The 12901-nt window shown below is 38.4% G+C and overlaps 1 long non-coding RNA gene across 1 annotated transcript; it reads left to right on the forward strand.

Annotated features, from left to right (window-relative positions):
* The first annotated feature begins 4927 nt into the window (after nucleotides 1-4927).
* LOC118408803 lies at nucleotides 4928-12589 on the forward strand. Its single transcript, XR_004830361.1, has 3 exons — nucleotides 4928-5010; nucleotides 7653-7680; nucleotides 12457-12589. It is a non-coding gene; the product is annotated as an uncharacterized LOC118408803 (long non-coding RNA).
* Nucleotides 12590-12901: the final 312 nt, after the last annotated feature.

The raw sequence follows: 12901 nt of genomic DNA on the forward strand, positions 1-12901 counted from the left end.
GCACATGATTTTTAAAATTTATAAGCATACACTAATTTTTAACGCTTTTTTCAACGAGTGATTTTTAAAGGGTGGGATACGGATAAGCTAACTTTTTCTCAGTTGAACATTTCTTGTTTGTCTGTTGTTTGTTGTTTTCTGGCTGAGTTTTTATTTTTACTTTTCTTGCCATCAAACCCTACACCTAAATAGCGGAATACATTTAATCAATTTAGGTTGTATAAACGTTTTTTCTTACATTTTCAAAACAGTGATCATAACACAATCTTCTAAACTAAGATAGACTAATAAAGGCAATCTCCGAAAGGATATGAAGGCCATGATAACTAAAAGAGTTTTGGTGTGACTAATTATGATTTAAATCAATCATTGACATTTTCTAAATTTCGAAAATACGAAACACCAATCACACTTTATTTAGCTGTAATAAAGCATCACTATCCTAATAACCACAAGTCACAACAACAATCAAAGAAACTCTTAAGAAAATCCCTTTCTTATGCTAAATCCTTCACAAGTTACAATGCTCTCGTATGTACCGGGTCACAAGAACTGACTTTGGTCATAAAACCCTTTTTGATATACGGCTCGCCTCGATTGCATTAATTCTGTTTGCACAACAACCGTATTTACCTTCTTACGTCTGCTGTCCAAATTCTACAGCAAATACAGCCTCAAGACACAGGCTAGGGGAAATCTGTGCCTCTTTGGGCATATCTCATTGTTTTGACGAGGTTTTATAAATCTTTTGGTTGGTTAGTCGGTTGGGTGGTTCGTTGGTAGCATTTAGTTTGTTGGTTTTTTACTTTGTTGGTTGGTTGGTTAGTTAACTGGTTGAACGCAAAGATGGCATCTCGCTGTACTTGGGGCACCGGTGCGACACTGCAGGGTTTAAAAGATGCTAAGATGCTATCTCACTGTACTTGGGGCACCGGGGCGGCACTGCAGGGTTTAAAAGATGCTAAGATGCTATCTCACTGTACTTGGGGCACCGGTACGACACTGCGGGGTTCAAAAGATTACTCAACGAATTTCAGAGATAAAGAATGTATTTTCTTACATTGTGTGTATTTTGTTGTCTTCTCTGTCATTTTTTACGTATTACGCAATATCTGAATTATAAAAAAAATCGACGAAAATAGCAAGACAGTACCACAGCGAACGAACCCCACAGCGACGCAACAGTGTCCCAAGTGCAGTGAGATACCACCTTCAGTTGGTTAGTTGGTTTGTAGGTCGGTTGGGTGGTTGGTTGGTTGGTAGTTTGTTGATTAGTTGGTTGCTGGTTTGCCAGGTGGCTTGCTGTCGTAGTTGCTTGCTAGGCTGCTCGGTAACTTGCTGGGTTAGTCACTAAAATACTATCTAATACTCGATAATGTGACGACGAAAAATCATAACAGAGTGAAGATGTGCAAAAGCTATGCTGTATAAAATCATTTTGATACAAACTGAGAAAGACCTTCCAAATATTGATAACAGAATACTATAAGCATTGCTTTGCAAAATCATGTGGACGTTTTTTCGGACGTTAATCGGCATAGCAACAGACGCCATGGGCGGTTATAAAACTATATATAGCCGTCTCCTTGGTGTAGCCTATATCTACAATGTCACGCTCTGAAACGCCCTATATCAACCCTAACACGACGTCAAAAGCGTTCTGTTTACGGATACGTGATCCAGGCATTGAAGAAAAAGCAAAGAGATTTTCCTTGATGAAACCAAAGAATGCGAAGATTGGAAAACGATCCAGGAATAAAACGCTCAATGATGTTGCTGTTGGGCAACATTTAGAATACTTGAACGAGACCAAAACACAATTCGACCGACAAAGAATGACAATTTGTTTTGTATTTGATTTTGGACAGACGAGGACAATGTGGCACTACAATCAAGTTCGTAATTTATATTAACAGTGCCACGTACACAGTACAGTACAGTACAGTACAGACAGAAGATAAAGGTAGTCCTTTTTTACCTCCCCGACTGAAGTGAGGTACCCATTCTACACCTGGGTGTAGTGAGGAAGGTCGTGTGAAGTGCCTTTCCGAAGGACACAACGTCGGGAGCACGGCGAGTATCGAACTCGGGACCTCTAGATTTCGAGCCGAATGCTCTACCAGAACTACCAAAACCCTCTTGTTAGTGTTTTGAAAACCTTGATATATAGACATTTTGCATAATACTTACTGCATTAGTAGCGCTCTATAGATTCTAATTTCTTTTTTTTTTAAATACATCGACCTTATTAGAGTTGACGCTTTACTCATTGCCATCTAAAGGTGGCATCTCACTGCACTTTGGGCACCTGTGCGGCACTGCGGGTTCGAAAGATACTCCACGATTTTTTTAGATAAAGACCGAATTTTCTTACCTTTTGTGTATTTTGTCATCTTCTAGATGATACCTTCACGTATGACGCAATATCTAAATTATGAAAGAAAAATCGGTGAAAGTAACACAACAGTGCTGCAATTAACGAACCTCACAGTGCCGCACCGGTGTCCCCAGTGCAGGGAGATACCACCTACAGCAAAATCTTTATCAATACAGCCGACTTGTTTCGATATGAATTCATCACAATACAAGTTTGACCCGTCATGTATGAAAATAGGAGCTAATCTTAATATGATGACTGTGCATTGGGCAGCCCCTTTATGATAACCTACATTATAACTCTTAGCAACACATCAAAAAACCATGTCCAAGAGAATCTAGTAACACAGTCACCTACAGTACAGCGGTCGTCAAGGAAGTGTGTGTATACAGTATTACTGTACATAGTACAAAAGATACTCAAGCAAATGGATGGATTGTGTAAACGGTCAGACGTTTCAGGTAGCATCCACGAAGGGGCACTATCACTGAGTTTAGGCAAATCTTGTTGTATTTATGCTATATTTGATAAAGGGTAGACATCCATGCAATGGGATACGCCAAATAGCGGTTCCTCAAGCAACTGAATATGATTTTGGAAACGGTCAGACGTTTTAGCATTTACTACCTTTCGCCAGTGATTTTGGGGATCCGTCATTGAGTTTACAGTTTACCTTTTTGCAGTGGTGCAACAAAAAATATACTCTAACTCGATAGATTTTGCTGACAGACACTGTAGCCGGCATTTGCTACCTTTCGTCAGTGACTTGGGGATACTTTGTTGAGTTTAGGCAATCATTGTTGCATCATTGGAACAACAATACAAAAGATACGACGTACCTACGTAAAATTCATGAGTCATGACCGATTAGAAAAATCTTTTGTATTGTGGATCTTATTACCTGGATGTCTAACCTTCATCGACGTAGTGTACAAAATATTTCTTTGACGCCACGTCCAACGGTAATACAATATATACTATTATAACAATATATGATTTTTGATGAAATTTCATTTGAACGTAGTGTAATATTTGGCTAATAGTTTAAACATAAGACACAAAATATATCATGTTTCAACAGATCTATAAATGTAGACGTTTACACTGAATAACTGACATTATATAAAGAAAAATATACTTATATATGAGTTTATAAGGCAATACTACGGAGCCTTCACATTTTGATTACGCATAGAACCTCCTAAACCTACCTTTTATTTATAAGGTACCCTTTCGTTTAACATTTATGGCGTAAAAGAAATTTAATTTTGATCGTAGCAGTAAATGAGAAGAAAACGCAAAAAAGTAGAAATGGGAAAAAAGCGTGGCATGATTTGCAGAGAAATATACTAATGACTACAAAGGAATTGCTATTGCTTTTAATGTATTCACTTTTTTCATTAATTCTCAGATTTTTACATCTTTCATAAATAGCAACATTATCTGGATCCCACCAAAATCTGTCTTATATTTTTGTAAGCTTAATCGTTAAAGGACTTTAACATAATTCTCAAAGATTGTCACCTTTTTATATACAGTTTTACTAATCTTACTAAGAGGTATGTGTAAAAGAGATAACGGGCGTGGTTTATGTTATTTATGGCTTTTAGAGGGGGCAATAAAAGGATCTCCCAACACTTCCGTTGGTCGTGTCAAAAGTTCAGTCGGCCTGGGGTCAACCTTAGGTTACTATGGGCAGAAAACAGGATTCTGTTAGAAACAGGACTGTCCTCTAACCATGCTATTACCATACTATTTTAGTAGATTTGGGAAGTTATGGCACAAGAAGCTAGTCTTGTGGTCCAGGTCGACATGGCCTACAATGTCTGGGGTCAACCGTAGGTTACTATGGACAGAATTCTAGCTCCTGTTAGAGACGGGACAGTCCTTTAATCATACTATTACCATACTATTTTAGTAGAATTGAAAAAAACATGGCGCAATCTACTAGTCTTTTTGTCATGGCCAACACGATCTATTTTTACTACCAAGAATTCTTGCGGATCATGTGCGTTAAGAATTCTTATAGCGCATGAAAAAGAAGCCTTTGTTCTTAGTATCTGCAACTGATGTCCTGTAAAATCGCTGTGTGTCACAAAGCTTATGAATACAGTCTTATAATTTCATACCAGCAATGTCACATACAACGCCTGACAATCATGTTGGTAGTAAGAACTGGAATTAGGGCGACACATTTAGTTTCGTTTAGTGGATGTTTCATTGTTAGTAGCATAATCCATAAACTAACAATATCATAGTAAGACATTTCATACCACAGCTTTTTAGCCATACAATGGTGTGGATTTAACCATGATATAATCTTACGTATTTTATGATGCATATTCCTTATACATACATAGCATAATTCCTTATAAGTCCGACACAGAACTTGCTTTCTTTGTTTAGCTTTATTTTTTCCCTTAAAATTTTCTAATTTTGATGTATGTAAGTCTTGTTATTTTCATGTTTCATCTATCGAAATTAAATGTCATTTTACGTAGACTATATAGCCAATGTGAACTTAATAAGTACTTATTATATATATTTTTGTCCAGGTACCACTACTACGGCATCGGAATCAAGGAAACTAGTGCCTACTACCACTCTCTATATTCAGGGAAAGGACTCACAAGGTAAAACAAGATTCCATTCTTTCTACCTACGCAAGCACAGGTTAAAAATACTGGGTGAATATGCAATGAGTGCACTCAAAATTATAGCTGTGTATCTGTACTATAAGGTGCTATTGCAGTAAACAGCAAATTTTCGGCATTTACATGTCTGGAAAGTAGAACAAAAACTTTCTCACGTAAAATGCATTCAAAGTTCGCAATAAGATATCAGATAAAAGCTCCCAAAAGAGAGGTAGTGATGTTTATGTGAATGTTTCTCTGTCATGCTACTCCATTCGCGCGCAGTTTTTTTTCTGTGTATTCAAATTTTATGCTAGATTCGAAGAGATGTCACAGTGGCGAAAGTGGTAACGCAGCCATGCTGCTAGGCCATCTGGTTCAAATTCCGTGGATCCGTGTGCCTATTGGGTCGGCTCAGCTCGGTCATGTTGTAAGGGGTGTACGATTGCATTCTTCATTTCGGTTGTTGGCGTAGAGCCGGCGTCTCTGTGTATGAAGGAGCTTCGGACGTTAAGTTGCACTTGCGTCAAGCTGGCGTCACTGCGGAGTTCAAAAGATACTCAGCGAATTCCAGAGATAAAGAACGAATTTTCATACTCTTCGTGTATTTTGTCGTCTTCTAAGTCATGCTTTCACGTATCACGCAATATCTAAATTAAAACAAAATGGAGAAAATAACAAAACAGTGACACAGTGAACGAACCCCGCAGTGCCGCAAGCTTAACGCAAGTGAAGTGAGGGTGCACCTTAAGCTTCAAGCGTCAAACCTCTGCACGTAAAAGTACTCAACACACTTATTGAAGAGAGTAGGATGTAATGACCCAGTGTATTGGGCTGAAAATGCCTGCCGTAGCGAGACCCCCGTGCAGTTGATCGAAAAGGCCCAAAATTTTACCCGAGGCCTCTATCTAAAGGTAGTGTAGCTCACTGCACTTGGAGCACCGGTGTGGCACTGCGGGGTTCGTTCACTGCGGCACTATGACTTAGAAGACAGCAAAATACACAAAACGTAAGAAAATTCGTTCTTCATCTCTCAAATTCGTTGAGTAATCCGAGTTTGGAACCTCGCAGTGCCGCACCAGTGCCCCAAGTGCAGAGAGATGTGGTTGCGTTTCATTTTCATTCACGTATTCCCATAGTAAATTTCGAGCCCCGAGTTGAAGCGATGTTCGCACAAGATGTTTATAAACAATAACAGTCCACTGTGAGACCCTTGGCAGATTGTTCAGTAGCCTGGAGTACGGCGATATCTTGTTACCATAATAAAACACTCTGAACAAGCCTTGTAATCACCGGCATTTCTGACAACTCCGAGCTATATCAACTACCAAGTATGCATACTTCCCACCAAGACGCGTGCCACGGATGTCATAATTATCCTCTTCTTTGCATTTGACTTTAAACTTAGGTTCGTACATCATAACGTTCTATAATTTCCAATAACGTTTTTATTGTATGTAATAAAGGTTAAAAACGTAAGGACATTACACAAGTCTTTTGACCATGTAGAACTTGTATGTTAAAAAGTTTTCCTATGCTCCGGTAATTTACAGGACGTTTGGTTACAAAGAAAAAAAGCTTGAGTTTTTTTTTAGTGCAGGCTGGTTGCGGTGTCTAAGCAAGACTGCTTTGCGGGAGCAATTCCTTTTGAGTAATTATACCAGTTAGGGTTTGAGTAATTACCTCTTTGTCCAATTTTAGCTGACGCCCAACCCATTTTTCATTCGCCCCTCGCCGAAAGCAAACGTTGCAGACAAAGCCCAAAGCCTTGTCACTATCTTTAACATCTTATTTGCCGACGTTGGTAATTACTTGTACGGGTAGAAAGTCCTTAGTAAAAACACAGGGACTCCAAACTGTTCCCACAAGCTTGCACCAATCACGTGATATTGAGAGGGTATATGGAATAGCTCACACGTTTTTACATTGCCCCTGAGTCCCAGCCTTCTGTAATGGCCGTTAATTTGTTTGCGAGAGAATACGATTAACAACTCGGCCTCCCATTGGTTGAATAGCTCCCACCGAGCCTCGCGCCATGGCAGCGGTAAACAGTAATTTAGATATAATCTGGGTGTTTGTAATTAATTACCCTACATCCTGACGGTTGGCTAAGGCGTTTGGTTGTAGATTTTTGGTGGCAAAGTTTGGTGTCGAGTTTTGCGGGTTTGAAACTCCCCGAGGTTGTCTTGAGAACAATTACGCTTGTCAAGTGCCAGCTTTACATGAGACTTCAGATAAGCAACGACTTTTCATCATCCTCGAAAGTGCCAAGTAAAGAAAAGCTGCCCCTCCCCCAAGTTACATACATGCCAATCATGCAAAATCTCCACATCTCTGGAAAAATTCTTCTATGACTGCTATGCTTATGTTTACATCATTGATGGTTACACGCTACTGTGTATGGTTTTGCAAACACTAAATAACATTGTCAGTCAGTACAATATGAATGCAAACATCCTAAAATAAATCTGAGATGCATATAAACATATTAATCAGTGGATAGAATATAGTCAACTGAATAATAGAATGCTATATGTAATGCATTTACACTATGATAAGATGGTTCTTGTATGCTGATGAATAGTGATTGTGTTTATCATTTTCTGATTTTTAGATTGTATTTTATCTTGCTTTTTTTCTAGATTTTCTGGAGCGAGGTTGAAAAATGAGGTAAGGATGGTCTTTTTTAACAATTTGATAATAGATTCCATAGCAATGACATACGTTTTGTTATCTTATGGAGAAAATATGAATATTTTTATACTAGGTTGATATGAATAAATGTGAAATGTCATGTATTAAGACAAAGGCAAAATTTTAACAATGCAACATCGTCGTATTTCATACTTTCTGTGTCAAATGCAGGTTTCAGTGAAAACAATTTTCCGCAAAAAAAGAAAACCACTATTGCTCTCACAGTTTCATAGTTCATATCATTGTGCTTTTGAGATATGGAACTCCTTTTAAACAGCCTTTCTCTCTGTTTAAGAAAAATTTTCTAATTACTTGTGTGATTGCTATAGCATCTTAGCTAATGTCAATGACTTTATCTTGCATTGTGTGGCACTAGACAGCACAAGTGCTATATAAAAAACACCACTTCAAAGGTCCCTTCAATGTACAAAACCCCCTTTGATGAGTTAACACATGTCTTATGTTCTAATTTCTTTGCGCGATCTCTCAAGCTCGGATAAACTTCAAAAGATCATTCTCTCCTTTATTTCGCTCAAGTAGCGGCATTCCTTGGGAGTCTTGTTGTAAACACTTTCAAATTTCTTGAGTGTCTGTGGTGCTTGGTGCTGAACGACCGGCGTTGTGCAAGTCGATTCGTTGTCCGTGGAAACGGGTTTGGTACCAACTATGGTCTACCAAAATTAAAACGGCGTATCATAAACTATTTTTCATAGTTGAAGCATCTTTTATTTTGTCCTAAACATCTATTTCAAAGGCTTGATGCGTAGGGTTTTAAAGTGGCATTCTAAAAACTGATGAAAGAGGAACTATGTTCAGTAGAATTGTATCGCATACACTGCCGGCTCTGAATCACCAAGGCACAGTCACCTAGGCAGTGCCATTCTCACAGCATTCCTCACTTAAACCAGACGTCATTTATCACTTCTAGCCCTTCCCCCTATCTACTTTGATCTGAAGGCAAGGTACCGCCTTGGGACTCTGTTCCCTCACACAGACAGCCCACTGCCATTGTTTGTCCGTGACCTTGTCCAACGGCTTGACATTTGACAGGCTAATGGTATTTGGTTAGGGAGAAACATGGTGGCATTAGCGGGGACCATGTTTGGCGGTTGGGATTATTAGCGATATGAGTTCGTCATGTGTGTCCGGTGGGTAACATGGTTGTTTCCTTGCCGATCTGACGGAAGCAGAATCCGGTGAAAAGATCTACAGATGAATAACAAACATGCAAATCATGTACTGTCATTGGTGGCAATAATGCAAAAATATTCACCAATATGCAAATCAGAACTACAAACTTATCATAAGAAACTGCCTTTTCTACTCCACACAATATGTGACCTGCCAACCTATTATATCATTTATCACTTTTATTGTGATTTTTTAATAGTAAATGTGTAACGAAAAGAATATGTTCATTTCTGTTGTATTTACAATCAGCTACAACTCACATAGTTTGGAAGACTCATACCGTATGAAAGAAAGTCACCAAACGTAATGAAATATATGAATCTTAAAACAGAACATATCTCAAGGCTATTTACAAATCAGAGGTCGTTCTGGTAGAAGGTTTGCTTGCGAAGCGCCCCCCTCCCACATCCCACAGCTGAACCGTCCACTTAACCCCAGCAAGCCGCCCGGATGATGTCATTGTTTGCCATCAGGCAGTTGTTAGTCTAGAGTCAACATACTACAACACACCGGAACAGAGTGTGACTGCTGATAGGTCCAAAAGCCGCATGTTTGTACATATTGCTACATGGGTATGATTTAAACAACGCCCCGGGTTTGATAAGCATTGTTTGCTCTTGCCAGGCGCTAGCAGGTTCTGTTAAGTGTAACTTTGCTTGCGTTGGCTCTCTCACCACACACACAACTCCCATTCACAAAACCAGGGTCCACTCGCATACTTTTGTCGGCTCTAGATCTCCAACGAACTTTAACACAAAAGACTAGGGTAAAGTACGGTAAAATTGAACCACATTTTACCTTTATTTGATACATTTTTGGCGTTATCTCTGAAGTGTTGATGATAAGAATCCAATCATAGTGGATTACAAGTCTCTGCCAGAGAAGACAGGTCAGCAAACAACTCAGCAAAACTGATACAAAAAATTCACACTCTTGTTTGTCTCCAGACGATTTACAATAACGCTTTGACATGGCAACAGTGTCAAAACAGATCAATGAAAATAGACCCAAATGTGTCTATGAGTGGATATGGATTAAAAAGCCTGGAAAATATTTATCATTGGTGTTTCAAAAAGGTGAGCCATTGTTTCTAAGGCAGTTAGGCACAAACATCCCCACTGTGTTGATATACTCATTAATCACAATACGGCGTTTGTGCTTAAATAGGGCGAGCCCGGCGGCTGCATAAATAACATGACATCTGTCACCCTAGGTGTTCACTCAGTGTGTTTGTATCAATACAAATATACATCCCGCACATCAAGTAGAATAAAGGGAAATAGTGCCTAATTGCACCAAAGACATACAACTAAATTTAACTGGACCTCAGTACATTTGAGCCTTATGTTATGACGCTTCTAGTTCTTGTTTTCAATGCACAATTTACTCACGACGGGGTCACAATCGTCGTAGTCCGTCGTACCATTTTTCGTCGTAATCAAGCAGGCTGTGATGCATAGGACCAACAAATTGAAGACGAAGATCTTAGAAAAGTTTCCGTAACAAGACAACTAAATTTGGCAAGACGTACGCACGGATATCAGAAAGTGTCATTATATTTTTTGGATCGTACGATGGTCGTACAACGTATATGCGTGACCGGGTCACCAAATACATGTAGTCGTGAGACCAACAGCAAAACATCAAAACATTTGATCTGAATACTCTGGTTAAAAGGCATAGTCAAAAGACAGCCAAAGTCAGAAGAACAATGCCCTTTTATTCATCTTTTTTTCATTCTATCGATCTGTTTGTATGTTCTGCAAATGTATATTTCAAGTGCATGTAAAAGTCCACTGGATATAAAAGTGAGTATTAACTCGACTCAGAACTTTAACAAACCATTTGCACTGTCTTCTTAAATTTACAGTCAAATTGCTCCTACGTTTCAAGAAGGCAATGGCGCTCTAAAACGCATGATATAGAAAATAACGACCACCAAAACATAGAAATAAAAAAAGACACATAAAATCATGCATTTATAACAATCAAACGAATACCAGCACGTTGATAGAAATTTATCTTTCGTGACATAATATAATTAAGTTTTGCGTATGTAAAGTCACATTCTTTCCATACACCTCAATTTAGATACAGCTAATAGATATAATAATAAAAATATAACGATATCAGAAAGCAGCATTGGAAGCTCACAGAGGCTTTGTTATACAAAAGTTTATCCAATAAAAAGTACAAACCAGAAGAATCACTGTAATAACAAATATCATAATGTAATCATTGTATACATGGGTGTGGTTGGAATAATGTAATTACGAACATCAAACAGGAGAAGCTTTGATACGCCCTTAGATAAGTCCAGGTGTTCCAATAGTCGTTACAAATGTCCGACTCACATAGGTGTAGTCATTGGTTCCGTTTGCTTAGCTCCAACTGTGACATATGGTCGAATGTAGTACTCTACAATGTCGTCAGTGTTGTTGTCTACTGGTGACCTATATAGGCAGACTTGGTACATTGTTGGTTGTGATCATAACAATGGACCTTTTGAAGAGCGGTGCCTGCAAGAAAGTTTTCAAAAATGACAATGATGAAATGATAAGTTTTGAAAATGAAACTATGGCTTTTGCTTTGGGTGCGTTTGTTACAGAATGAAACCTGGACGCCAAAGTCTTCCTAATATAACTATACAAGTCACATGGACACAAAAGGTTTCCTTGTATAGCTAAACACATGAAAACTCAAGTCTTCCTTATTGCTAAAAACCGGGACACCAAAGATTTCCCTATGTATCTAAAAAAAATGGACACAAAAGGCTTTCTTAATAGATAAAATCCTGGACACCAAAGGATTTTATAGCTAATAAAACTGGACACCAAAGGCTTCCTTGTATAGCTAAAAACATGGACACCAATGAAAGGCTTTCTTATATAGGTGAGAGAAAAAAAATTTAGCTTTATTTGTTTTAGCTTGAAACACCTATGCAACTTCCTCTTTCATATCTATTATTTTTGACACCCAAATATTACTTTCATAGCTTGGCACCAATGATCTCTTTTAGTGCTACAAATCTTGCTCAAAGATTTCCTTTGATAGCTAGAAATCTTGACACTTGAGGCTTCCTATCATAGCTAAAAACCTTGACACCTATGACTTTCTTTTATGGCTGAACTTTTGATCATCAGGGCCTAGTTTGATATGTGGAATTCTGCAAAGCAAATTCTAGAAACTTGGGTAGCATAGGCTTTTTATAGTCATTTTATAGCATAAAACCTGGACACCAAAGATCTTATTTCATAGACAGAAAAGTTTCGACACCCTTTTATGGCTTGAAACCTTCTCACAAATGAACAAACATTATTCTAGCAGATAGTCTTTCAAATTGATACTTTGAAAAGCATATTTGACAGACAACACTTGGACAGCATAGGTCTTGTTTCATCATTCTATAACTAAAACCTCGACCCCGTATATCTGGAAACCTGGACACTACTTGACACCAAAGGTCTTCTTTCACAGCTGAAACCTTCTCACAAAGAAAGAATTCTATCCTTGACACTTTGAAAAACATATTTGACAGGCGATACTTGTGTTGCTCCACAGGGTGGGTTCACCAGGAAATATTCCCTCAGCTCCAAGACGGGGACACTGCTACCTGAGTTCTGCAAGGCTGAAAGCCTCATTCTGGACTCAGACATCGGAAAAGACAAGGTAAGGTCAAACAAAGATGTTTTTGAATACTATGAAAATACATATAATCTACAACGCAAAACACTGTATAGCGCTGGGACATCTTTATACGCTGGGTATAACCTACGTCTTTTTTTTTTAATTAAAAAACAGGATAACTAAGGATAACAAGTCGATGGAGGGAGGTTTCAAACTACAACGATTCAAATATCAACCTGCAATATTTTCAATATTTGCAGCTTGAAAGCAACGTCAAGTTGATATCCCTATAAAAATGCCCTGTTTTTAAAAGCAAGGGGCATAGGTTAACAACGAATAAAGGATACCATGTGGATAGAGGTGTACTAGCGTAGGTATT

This window comes from Branchiostoma floridae, unplaced genomic scaffold (genome assembly GCF_000003815.2).
Source record: "Branchiostoma floridae strain S238N-H82 unplaced genomic scaffold, Bfl_VNyyK Sc7u5tJ_427, whole genome shotgun sequence".
Lineage (NCBI taxonomy): Eukaryota > Metazoa > Chordata > Leptocardii > Amphioxiformes > Branchiostomatidae > Branchiostoma > Branchiostoma floridae.